This window comes from Drosophila albomicans, chromosome 2L (genome assembly GCF_009650485.2).
Source record: "Drosophila albomicans strain 15112-1751.03 chromosome 2L, ASM965048v2, whole genome shotgun sequence".
NCBI classification, from domain to species: domain Eukaryota; kingdom Metazoa; phylum Arthropoda; class Insecta; order Diptera; family Drosophilidae; genus Drosophila; species Drosophila albomicans.
In genome coordinates, this window is record NC_047628.2 from 26757044 (window position 1) to 26770666 (window position 13623).

At 34.5% G+C, this 13623-nt stretch overlaps 1 protein-coding gene across 3 annotated transcripts in view; it reads left to right on the forward strand.

Annotated features, from left to right (window-relative positions):
- The first annotated feature begins 3679 nt into the window (after nucleotides 1–3679).
- Nucleotides 3680–13623, forward strand: part of LOC117563956 (uncharacterized) — a 107023-nt gene continuing 97079 nt past the window's right edge. Inside the window, exon 1 of one of the 3 annotated variants that reach the window (XM_034242529.2) lies at nucleotides 3680–3896. The gene's annotated coding sequence lies outside the window, so the exon portion shown is untranslated. Of the gene's footprint in view, nucleotides 3897–7008; nucleotides 7765–13623 lie in introns of those variants that run through there. The other 2 variants (XM_034242532.2, XM_034242530.2) reach the window with 2 other exon arrangements.

Consider the following 13623-nt stretch of genomic DNA (forward strand, 5'->3'; position numbering starts at 1 on the left):
TATATTGGTACTATATCGATATCAATACACATTTTCAAAAAAAAAAAATATTTTTTATAAATATACTAAAATAATATACCAAAAAATACTCAAATTTACCGAAATCTTTATTTGGTATATTGGTACTATAATAATATAAATATATCAAATATAGCCTTCGGTATATTTTTTGTATTTTTGCGGTATATTTTTATAGACCATAGACTTCGAAATATACCAAATTGTTAGATTGCAGCAGCAGCTTTATGCCATCCAATAGTATTTCCTTAATAACTTCTAATAAAAATATAATAGAATATACAAATAATTTTTTAATTTTTATGAACTTAATAAGAAAGAATGATTGAAGAGGTCAAAAATTGTAATAAATAAATAAGAAATTTAGTTTTGAGTTAGTTTTTCAGCCACATTGTGAAACAGCTTTAGTATCCTGAGATCTACAATTTCCAAATTTATGAAGAACTTAAATTTATATATAATATAATTGGAAATTGCAAAAAGGATTCAATTGCAAAAAGATTCAAAACGAAGATTCAATGACATGGTGTTTATGGTGTTTTTTATATATATTTTTTATCTAAAAATCTTTCTATATTCCTTACATCGTTTTTCTTATATTACACTAATAATTTTAAATATAAAATTTGACATTTGCATCACCTCTCATCACCTTATTTCAAATGTTCTATGCGCAAATAAATAAATACAAAAATATATCAAATTACAATTTACATAATAATAATGAGAAGTTGTCTTTAGAGAGGTGTTCTCTTAAATATTTTATCTTCCATTACCTAATCTTTATTTAATTCCCGAAAATCTTAACTTTTCTGCGCACAATAGAAAACTTTGTGCTTACATTTCACTTAGTTGGATGTCGTTTGTAGTTGGTTAGACCCACAAAGTGATTCATCGAGTTATCGAGGTGGCAGTTAGCTTGTTATACACGTATATTTATTACTCACGAGACCTTGAAGCCTAATTGTTTTCATGGGCGTGGCAGCTACGTGCAACGCCTCTCAATTGGGGGCGCAAAATGCGAAAAGAAAAAAGGGATATCAGAGTTGGTTTTTTGGCAATGCTGACAATGCCATTTGTTTGGCAGTTCCAGTCAAGGATCGCGCTTATCACTCACAGCTGAAGTTGAGGATGGAAGCTGAAGCTGATGCTGAAGCTGAGGATGGAAAGTGAAGCTGAGGCAACCGCAGAATAAAAATTAAAACACGAACCAAACTCGGGGCAACCAAAATGTATATGCTACATATGTCGAGCTGTCAATGTTTATCTATTTTGAAGGTGCCTCGTTGTGTGTTGGGCTGCCAAGGATTACGGTGTTGTGTGTGTGCTCGTGTGTTCCTGTTGATTTATGGGCACACAAATACCAATGTGTTTCAAATGTGATTGAAAACTGATAAGCGTATGCCAGGCAGAGGCAGAGACAGAGGCAAAGGACTCGAGCCGCAGGATACCGAGACCGAGACCCTGTTTGTTTAGGTTGTTGTTACTCTTGGCATCTGCCAATGTTCCCTTTCCCTTTCCCTTTCCCCCTCCTTCCCCCTCTCTCTCACTCTGCTCGTTATTAGTGTAACTGTCAGCTGGCGAAAGTGTTGAGTGCGCGTCTGTCAAATGCGGTTGAGGTTTCTAGGTTTCGAAAAGGGGGGAAAACTGTGTAGGGAGGGGAGCTAGGCTTTTGCTTTCGCTTTGACCCGATGACTGTACCACAAAATACAAGCAGCTGCAGCGCAATTGATGGCTTAATTTGCCACTAATTTGCGCTTATCGCCCAAGCCCTTCGCTTCTCCTTCTCCTTCTGCACTTCCCTCTCCCTTACTCCCCCACTAAGAATCGCAGTCTGTCATTTGGCAACTGCAACTGCAACTGCATCTGCATCTGTGACTCGCTCAGCGGCTCATAAAGTTGCAGTCTGCGAAGCCGACAAGCGTGCAAATTGATTTCGTAATGCCCGTTTATGGGAAATGGCAGCGCTTTGGGCTCCACCAGCTAGCTACCTGTGGCATGCCGCATGTGGCAAGCTGCGCTTCAAGCGTTCAGTGCCGACAAAGCGTGGAGCTGCTTTAAACTTGCACATATTTCACAAAGGTTGCCAGTGAGCACTTAAAAACAACAAAGTTATTTAAAGAACAACTACAGGGAAGAGTGAAGTGTCAATATATATTATATATGATTTATATACTAAGTCTGGACTAAAGACTGTACAATATAGTATAATAAATTCAATGTAGCAGCCAGTACTCTTAAATACTATATTTAATATAATAAGATAAAAAAAAATCAATGTATGAACGTAATCTGTGGAGAGAAACATATAATAATTACTAGACTGAAGGTCGTTCTTTTTCATTTTATTGCTAGAAAGAATTGTATTCGCTATTTCAATAAAATAATAATAATAATATTATGACTATTGCTTTATTTTATTTGTCTTTCTTAACATTAACCTTAAAAAATGTATCAATATGTGGAAGAGAAATTTACAAGTTTTGGGATTTACATTTGACATCTTTTAAGAAAAATTTTGCAAACATAAATATAATAATCTATTCAACTGATCTTAAAAAAATCTGTTGCATTCTTGAAAGTAAAACTAAATATTTAGCTATCGATGTCTTAATATGTTTTCCATTTTAACTCTTCTACTTAAGGATTTTAGTATTAGTCGTAAATTAAATTGGAAAATTTGGAAGTAATTGTAAAGTACAATTAGAAATACTCTTCCTAACTTTCGTCTTCCTAGAATAAAGAAGTAGATTAAATTTCTTTACTATTCAGTATAGTTTTAACTATGCTTTGTCGCTTTTTATATAGCAATTTTTCTTAGAGACTCAATTGATAAAATAAGATAAATATGTTCTTCGTTATTGTGCAGAAAAATAAAGAATTAATTTCTGTTCTAAGCTTTCCAATACATAAAATAATATTGAAAAATAATAGTGAATAATAAAACAATGAATTATTTTTATTATTTATTTATTTAATATAATAAATCTAGAGTTTAATACTACATTTAGACTTTGAGAAAAAAGAGTAATGCCTTCTATAGATTTAGATTAGATTAGCTATAATATTGTCCTCCGATGAAGGTTTACTTTTGTTGTATTAAGTTTGAAATGTATTGAAAAGTCTTAGTTAATTCAGTGCTTCAATCAAATATTGTTGAAATATATATATATTTGTATATTTAATGTGCTATGTTATTTGTTAAATTCAACAATATTGAATTTCGTACTAAATCAGAAAAATAACTAAATATTGTTGAATTAAATAATATTATAAAATATAAAACTAATGAATAATAAAACAATTAATAAGTATATAATAAGTCTATTATCTACTACGTATTATTGTCCTCTGATGAAGGTTTAATTTTGTTGAATTAAGTTTGAAAAGTGTTGGAAAGTCTTAGTTAAAAAAATATATTTTGCTTTTTCTGCATGTTATTTGCTAAATTCGACAATATTGAATTTCGTAGTAAATCAGAGAAAAATAACCAAATATTGTTGTTAACAAAAAACTGTGCATTATTTTTTAAAGTAGTTTAATCAATAGTTGTTTTCGACTAATTATTGAAACTAATTGTGTGATTATTTGTTTTCAGATACAAATGAATTGCCAAGCAACTGTCGCCAGCTGCTTCAAAAGTTTGAAAAAAGAAAAACTAAATGGTGCAGGACCAAAATGTGATGTGATGTGTTGACGCTGGAGCGTTGCCAATTGGCAACACAAAACAACAACAACAACAAGAGCACAAAGAGTGAGGAGAAGAGCCATGTGATGGGCATGCTTTTCGGGCCAGCATAAACAACAGACTGACCTGGGCCATTGAAGCAGCCAAGCCAGCAGTCGAGCTCATAATAAAGCAATAAAAAACGAGCCAGGTAAATGCCAAACTAAAGAGCCGCAAAGGCAGCCTACAAAGGGGAGAGGGAAAGAGAGGGAGGTAGAGCATGCTTGTGTGCATTTTCTTTTTTCTTTTCTTTTTTTCGTCGTGCTGTGTCCTGTGTTCAGAGTTTCGTTAGGTGCATTTGGCCAGGTCTAATTTATCATCAAACAGCAGACACAAAAGAAGGAACAACACACACTGGACGAAAGTGTGGTCAGGGAACAGCTGGCTTCCTGGCTTCGGCTTCGGCTTCGTCTTCCAAAGCGTTTAACTGCGGGCTGTGTTAATAGTTTATGACTAAATTGAAACAGGTTGAAGCAGGCATGAACGAACAGGAAGAGACAGGACTCGCTATCTCTATCTCTTTCTTCAACTTTTTTCCAGCGAAAGGCGAAAGTCAGATGCCTGTAATGTCCTGTCAATTTGTCAATCAATCGTGCACTCAGTCTCAGTTTGAATATCTATTTACACTAAAGTTGAGCCGCTGCTCTTTCTCTTAAGTAGATCAAAGGCTGCTCTCGGCTGCCACTTGAGAGTGCTTATCCTTGTTTATCTCACTTACATATAATTGTAATATTATCCCTAATAAGCAAAAGATTGATAGCATTCCAGGGAAAACAATCAACGGGGCCCAAGTGTGTGCGGGCTCCGAAAAATTATTGAAATTGTTGCCTCAGACTTCTTGAAATCTCAGCCGCACTCGACACCAGGACACCAAAAGGACACACGCATCTCTTTCTACCTCTCTCTCTTTCTCTCTTGTTATCTCTGGTAGTTTTGTGTGCTGTCCAAGCCGCTGGCTCTGCTCATCATCACTTGAGTAAACAATGTCATAAAATCATCAATCAAATGTGTGTGCGAGGACAACGACGACGCTCGAACCTCGAACCTCGGACATCAACTCGCCTTTTGTCTTGCGTTATTTGTTTGTCCGTCCCGTCTCTTAACTGTTAAAGCAAACACATAACGTTCCTCCCTTCGCCTTCGTTTCGGTAGCTCTTGACCTGAGATTGGGTTGTGCCTCCGCCTTCGCCTCCGCCTTTGCTTACGTCTCGGACTTTAGCCTCGTTCTGTGCCTGCTAATACAATTAAGTGTTATATTTGTTGTCTTGGGTCTTTATGCGACTAGCAAATTGCTTTATGGGCGTGTGCCGCCTAACACAACAAACAGCTAAAGCGAGAGAGCGACAGAGAGAGAGCAAGAGAGAGAAAGAGGAAGTGCAGTAGGCAGAGAGGAAGATGCAGTCAGCTTAGTGGCAACTAACAATGTAGGTAACAAAAAAAAACACGTTAGCTACTCTGATTGATGCCCGCTGTGCATATTATCGACAAGAGACTGATAAGAGTTCTTTTTCCCAGTAGTTGCTTGTGTTTTAGGCAACATAATGTATGCTAAATGGCAGAGGATATTACGTAAGAAAAGTAGGAAAGTAGTTAAGTAGAGCATATTACATAAGAAGAGTAGGAAAGTTATTAAAAATATTCAGAATACTTTGAAAAAACAGGTTTCTCAAAGCTTCTAAAAAAGAAATCTAGTAACTTCATTAACTGAGCTTGTAAAAATAAAACTAGTACTCTTTTTCTCTCAAAGCTTCTCAAAAAAGGTTTATTTATTCTAAACTTATCAAAAAAATATTTATAATTTAAAGAAAAGCCTTTAGAATGCATTCAAAATGAAAGTATTTTGTAATCCAACAAGTTGATTAAAAGTTTCCTAATATTTCTTTCTAAGGAATATTTTCTGGGCAGTTTAAGAACGATCTAGAGTCTTAGTTAGTATGTTATTTTTAGGTTTTATAGGCTTAATCTTAGATGATCGTTCTGAAATTTTCAGAATATTAAGAATACATGAAAAAGAATAGATTTAAAAATGAAAATTTTACTTTACATTTGTTTTTAAAAATTCAAAGTTGTTTCTGATTATCCTAAAATTATCGCAAAAATATAAAAATGAATGGATTTCACAAATGGAATTAAATTTTTTACGTTTCTATCAAGTCTAATATCTGAATGATCGTTAAGAAATTTTCAGAATATTCAGAAAATATGAAAACAAATCCAAAATTACAATATTGGTTATACACTTGTTTACATTATTCCCAATTTGTTTTTGATTACCCTGAAAATATGAAAATATCATAAAAGCGCTTAAATTTTCGTTATTAAATTTCAGCTATACTTTGCTTGTGTTTCCATCTAGTTTCTTTAAGTCTAATATATGACTGATCGCTATGAAGTTTTTAGAATATCAAGAAAATATATAAACAAACAGATTCCTCATTAGAAATTTAACCTATAGTTGCTTAAATTAAATTTTAAATAATATCAGATTTTATAAGAGGTTTATTGTGCTTCTGTTAATTCCAATACTCCACTCTTATTTTTGAAATGTTCAGCAGACATTCTTACTAGACAGTTTAAAAGGATAATTTTGCAGATAACGCATTCTTGACTATTAGATGGATTATCATCGACTTGAAACACACACAATGTTACACTCACACATGAACACACTTATTACACTGTTCAACCAGATCCTTGTGAATTCCCCTGAGCCGTTGGCTCAACTGTTTTTATTCCCTTTTTAAATAATTGCATCTCCACATTGGTTGAATGTTTGTATTAGTGCAGTAGTTGTAGTTGTTGTTGTTGCTGTTGTTGCTCCCGCTGTTGCCTGGCTGTGCTCTACTTCTTGTTGTGGGCTGCATCTAGACCAGAAATTAATTACAACGAACAAATCCAGCAGGAAGTGTTGTTATCCCTTTAACAGCTGCCGGCTGCTGTGTTTCCCCTCTTCAAACTAGCGCGTGTTGCACGCACAACAGAGTTGTGCACTGTTAAACAGCCGCTAACAGCGTATAAGAGTGTAGTACTTGGCAAAATGCGTTAGATGGCGCCACAGTGCACGCCAAACACCCGCAACATTCGGCAATGTCAGTTCCATGTTGTTGTTGGGCCGCAGCATAAAAGCCGCTGCAATGCGCTCGTGTCTGCGCCTCGTTTCATCCAGCCGAACACTTCGTGTGCTGGGCCGAATGCACATCGGGTGCTGCTGTCTGGCTTGCCTATGCTTATACTTGTATGATTCAGTCTGATTCAGTCTTTCACGACGCGTACATCGTAACGCAACGTCAGTCACGGACGCCGTACCCCAAAAAACCAAACCAAAATAAAAAAAAAACGCACTGTGTGTATTATCAGTCCCCAGTATCAGTGTTCTCGCTATTACTTCGCTGTGTGTTCTACTATTTCTGGTGCTGCGACAGCCCAAAAAATTTACAGTTGGCTTCGGCTCAGCTTCGTGTGTTCGTTGTAATCGTGATGCTGAGCAGCAGCAGCCGCTGCAGCCGTGTGTGTGTGTGCGTTTTGTGTGCCGCCGTTTGACGGTTTTGTGATTTGAATTTCGAAAAATCCAACAAAAATATTAATCAAAGATGCTGCCGATCGGAAAAGCGCAACAAAAGGGCAAACGAATAACCGAATAATCGAATAACCGTCTAACCGAAATAACCAAATGAAACGCATTTGTTGATAAATGAACTCAGATTAAAACGAGACAAAAATCGTTCACAAATTTGTTTTGCATCGCCCCATCTCGCTCACACTGCTTCTGAGCTTGAGCTTCATTTCGTGCTTTGTGCGTGCTTCTATCAGCTTGTATGTGTGAGCTAGTGTCTGTGTGAGTGAGTGTGTATGAGCTTGTGTATTTTGTATATGATTGTGTGCCTAACAATTAATTAGCATTTAAATCGCTCATTTATCAGTTTCGGCCCAATCAAAAGCCAAACAGAAAAAACCCGAAAACAGAACAAAATTTTCTTCAATCCACTACAAGGAAAATTCAGAACAAAAAGAAGTTCCAGGTGAGAAATTTGCATAAGTAAATTATTAAGGGAAATTAAATTAAATACAAGAAAAATCTTGTAGTTAAATCCGCGAAAAAAAGCATGTGGACGTTACAACAATGTTGGATAAAGCAAATTCTCCAGAAATTTACATTCTTGTGAAAGAACAACCAAACAAAAAAAAATAGAAGCCGCTGCCATTCAAAAATAAACAAATATTTGCATTAAAATAAACACTGTTCCCTGCTCCAAAAAAATAATACAAAAAAATATTGTATCCCTGTATCCCCAATGCGGCTGTTGTCCCTTTTGTTTCTATATTTTCTTTTTTCTGGGCTTTTTTTTTTTTGCTCGGTCATTTGTCTTTTTGGGTCAGCAAATGCGTCCAATTTTTCCGCGCGAGATTTTCAACAGTTGTATATTTGTTTTTCAGCTTCTGGTGCTATTTGTTTTTGTCGCTGTGTTCTGTGTGTGTGTGCGTGGGCTTTCCACAAGTTTTTCTCGATTATTTACACATTTCGCAAGGAAGAAATTTTCTAGCGAAAGATTTTTTGAAACCCTTTTTCACTGCCCTTTGCTGTCTGTGCAGAGAAAAAAACTCTAGTCATCACAATGTTGGTAAAACAACAAGCATTAAAATGAGAACAAAAAAAACGGAATATAACAATAGATTGCCCATTAAAAGTTTGATCTGATTTCATTAAACATTTCTTGCTTAGAAATGTCTCCATTAAATAAACGATCCTAAGCTGAGATTTCAATTAGATTAGCTCGGCATTAAAAAGGTGTTGAATGTGTGACGAACAGCTGGAAAATTAGCTCTAAAAATGAAAACAATTTCTATAGCTTTAATCCATAAACAAGATCTAATTTGAATAGCTCAGCGATAAGGTTAAGATTGAATGGAAATGTGGGCGAGAAAGGGTTAAACAAATTGAGAAAAAATATATTATGCTCTCATTGACTTTATAGATAAATCAACAATTAGTAAACGTGAAAATTATAATTAAAATATTTAAAAGAAATTGGGTTAAGTAAATCTGAAAATTATAATTAAAGAATTAAAAAGAAATTGGGTTAAGTAGATTAAAAAATGAAATGAAAGATGAATAATTAGTAAAGGTGGCTTCTATTATTTCAAATTAAAAAAGGTTCCAATTTTTTTTTTTTTGTATATTTTGTACTCTACGGTATATTTGAAATGTAATACTATATTGATATACCAAATATATTTGTGTTTTCTGGTATATTTTTAGAATATTTGTCGAAGAGTCGAGTACACTCGATTCTAACATTCCTACTTGAATTTTTCATGTTCTTCAGCCAATGATTTTGTAATATTTTTTTTTTCTGGTTATTTTTGTTTATCTATTTCTACTTCAAAGGCTAAAAGGATAATTAAACTCTTTTATTCCAAGCTTATCAGCTGTCATACACATTTTTCAAGGAATTAAGAGTGTATCTGTCTCAGTTCTTAAATTCTTTATCAATAGAGTGTAGTGAAATAAAACTAATCTTCTGTCAGAGATGATCTTTAAACAAATTTTATTTTTACAGTGGAAATATATATTTAAAAAATCTCTTCACATATACAAGCAAAAATATAAATATATTACAGTGTAAACATATTTAAAAAAAAAATCATTTTACTTTATATACAAGCTGGAATATATTTAAAAATTAGAAACTTATTCATTGGCCAACGCTTTGATCTTTTACCTGCGTCACAAAGTGCAACGTTTTTTAAGTGGCTGCAACTCTTTTGTTCTCCCTCTCTTTCTCTTACTCGCTCTCTAATTGACTTGACCCAATATGTGAGCACAATATGTGAGCTTGACCTTCTCAAGACCCGCCCATATAACCCATGTAATGCTAATGCTCATGAGTTGGGCATTAAACAAAGCCCTTGACTTATGCATGTGGCACACTCTTCGCTTGCCTCACACACTCATAAAAGCGAAGTGGATGAGATCGCTTTTCCCTCAGTTCGAGCCAAATTGATCCCAATTGTCAACGATTTAACACAACTCGAACGATCTCTAGCGTCTCTGCCGTTTGGCTATTAGGCTCACAACAAATTAACCTGATGGCCGAAAGGGGCCAAGATGAAGAGACCAAGTCGTTGTATCTTCTATCTACTGCGGGTGTTTGTGCCATAAATCTTTGGCAACAGCCGCTGCGCTGTGCAAATGAAAATAGCGCATTTCCAAAATATTTTCATTAAAATTGAGAGAAATATACTCGATATAGTAGAAGTAGAGGGCTGAAATAACAGGGAGACGACGACGACGAGACGAGACGGTCGAAAAGGCAGCATAAACATTCATCAATCTGTCAGTGGGGCCTGTCAGCTGTTTTAAGCACCCACAAAGTGCTGTTGAAGCAACAACAACAACAACAACACACTCGCAGTCACCGCATTTCAATAAAAATTGAAGCGCAGATGAGAAAAACCAAAAATGGGAAAACAGACCAACCAACAAAAAAAAAAAAAAAACAACAAAAACTCGTAGCGAAAAATTGAAAATGTAAATGTTAAAAGGAAAATGTTTCATGCTCAGGCAAATGCATTCCTGTCTCTGCTTCGTCTATTAGGTTTTGCCAATTCAGACCCATAAAAAAGTAAGAAAGGTACAGATGAGTGTGCTCGACTGTTAGATACCTGCTACCCATTGTGAATAAAAGCCAAATAGTGAGGTGTTAATTACCGAAGGTTATATTTGGTATATAATCTGTGCTATATTATTATTGAAATATGTCAAATTAATATACCACAAAAATACTAAAATTTAACAAAGGGTATATTTGGTATATAAGAAAACCAGTGTGGTATTATTATTAAAATATGCCAAATTAATATACCACAAAAATACTATAATCAAATGCCTTATTTGGTATGCAGACAAAAGAGTGTGGTATTATTGTTGAAATATACTAAATATACCGCAACAATACTAAAATATACCGAAGAGTATATTTTATATATAAGCATAACATTGTGGTATTATTCTTAAAATATACCAAATCAATATACCACAAAAATAGTGTAATATATCAAAAGCCTTATTTGGTATGCAGGTAAAAGAGTGGGATATTACTCTTGAAATATACCAAATAATATACCGCAATAATACTAAAATATACCAAAGATAATATTTGGTATAAAAACATAGCATTGTGGTATTGTTCTTAAAATATACCAAATTAATATAACACAAAAATACTGTAATATATCAAAGTTGCTTATTTGGTATGTAGACAAAAGAGTGTGACATTATTCTTGAAATATACCAAATATTATACCACAAAAATACTAAAATATACCGAAGAGCGTATTTGGTATATAAGCAGAACATTGTGATATTAAAATATACCAAATAATGTACCGCATAAATATTCAAATTATACTAGGGGCTATATGTTATATATGTTATGGTATATCCCTGAAGTTCTATTTTCCAGATTGTCAGCCAAACGAGCCAAAAACCCGATTGCAGTAATTTCTTATATTTCTCTATCCCCTATAGTCTCTGAGATCTAGGCACAAACTTATAATACCCTTCTACCCTATTGGGTAGCGGGTATAAAAACAAAAGGAAAATACAAGTACATTTTTTATACGTGGTTTATATATATTTTATCTTTTTATTTTTTTCCTTTGGCTTGTCTCGCCACGCGCAAAACGTGCGCCAATCAATTGGCCCAAAATCGAAGCCAGACGTGGTAAAAAAAATGCCGTGTGAAACTTTTCGTCTCCCACGGCAAAGACAAATTAAAGTAAAGACAAAAGACAGACGACGATGCGCATCGTTGTCTTAAAATTAGAGCGAGACACAGGCAATTTGTCTTTGGCAATTGTTCAATACATCTGTCGAAGATGCGCTACACGAAAATGTATCTGCCAGATACATTTGATGAGCTGACTCTCCCTGTCTCTTTCGCTCTTCTCCCTCCTTAAGCGCGCGTGTTGATGGATTTTTATTTGACTTCATTTCGACTGAATTTCCAATGCGGTTTTCTCAATGAGTCCTAGCTAGAGTTGGAGTTGAATTTGAAGTTACAGCTCAGCTGCTAAATCAATCGTCACTTGAGCTACATTTTTTCGGCATGTTTATTAATTACACACACACAGACATACACGCTTGAAGTGTGTCCCCCTTAGTAGCATAACTGATGGGGGCGTGTGAATATTCCCTTTCCCTTTTTCTTTCTTTCTCGCTGACTTTCTCCAACTCTTTGAACTTTTCTCAACACTCTGGTAAATAGATTTCAGTGTCGCTATGCACTTAGACGCTGCTGCTGCTGCTGCTGTTGCTTTGCCATACAAATTGATTGATTTTATTTGCACTCCCCTCCCTCCCCCGTCACACACATATGACTTCCACTCACGCCCTTTGTTTACCCCTTCAAGATCCCCACAAATTGCTGTGCGTGTCTGTGGCTTTTAGGCGGGAGGTGGGAGGGGAGCCTTGAGGTGCACTAGTTCAACACTGACATTTTGCGGTTAACTCATTTACTCAGTTGAAGCAACGTCATCGACATCGTCTTTACCCTTTTCGCCCTCTCTCTCTCTCTCTCTCTCTCTTTCTGCCCTCCGTTTACCACTGTATTTGTTGTTGATGGACATGGCGGTTATGCTGCAATGACACTGGCTGACAGCAACCGCTCAATATTCGATTAGTTTCGCTGCGCCAATGGGGAATTATGTCGAGCACACGGTTCGAACTCTGATGACTTTCTTATCAAATGAATTTAATCAAATTGTTTGTTTCTGCAAGCTTTAATGTGCTTGCAAAGTTCTAAAGTGATTCCAGCTCAATTTTCATGTTCTATTCATTGAATTTATACTAATTTATTATTATCTCCTGTTAATTTCAAATCTTATAATCAACAGATAGTTTCGAGCCTGAGAAACGTTCTTAGTAAATTAGCAAAAAGAGAAGTTTTTGCAAAGTTGACTTGATTGATTTATATTCTTTTGATACAATTATTACTGATTCATGACATCTTTCTCATCAAAGGAAGTTTCCTGAAAAATGTAATAAATTTTTTGCAGCTTTCATGTGCTTGCAAAATTATGAAGTGATTCCAATAAAATTTATTAATTTTATTTTATTTCTATTTCTTAATTTAATAGCAATTTATTACTTACTCTTTTCTTAGATGATAAGATATATTATCAAAATTAACAGATAGTTTCGAGACTGAGAAACTTTCTTAGTAAATTAGCCAAAAAAGAAGTTTTTAGCAAACTTTAATGTGCTTGCAAAGTTTTCTAGCGATTCCAGTGATTTGATTAATTGAATGATTTTCTATTCATTCAATTAATACTGATTCATGACGTCTTTCTCATCAAATGAAGTTTCCTAAAAAATGTAATAAATTTTATGCAGATTTCATGTGCTTGCAAGATTCTCTAACATTCCTTGAAAAATTTATAAAAGTTTTTTGATTTTCTATTCATAAAATTAACACTGATTCATTATAAACTGGATTAGAAAATAAGCTCATGATTTGCCGACTTTCTCATTAAATTAAGTTTCCTGAAAAATGTAATAAGCTTTCTGCAGCTTTCATGTGCTTTCAAAATTCTCTAGAAGTCCTCTGATTTATTTTTCATTAAATGAGCACTGATTCATTTTTAACTGGATTAGAAAATAAGCACAGGAGTTGACAACTTTCTTAGTCATTATCAAGGGAAGCTTTCTGCAAATTTTAAGAAGCTTGCTGAGGAAAATTTGAAATTAAAAGGGGCTGTTTCTATATGTGGAGCCTTGATAGTGATAATCTAATTGTCATTTTGTATTTCGCATAATTTTGGACAATTTTTTTCCTTTAATTCTAATTTCTAATTCGAAATTCAGTGAATTCTAATGG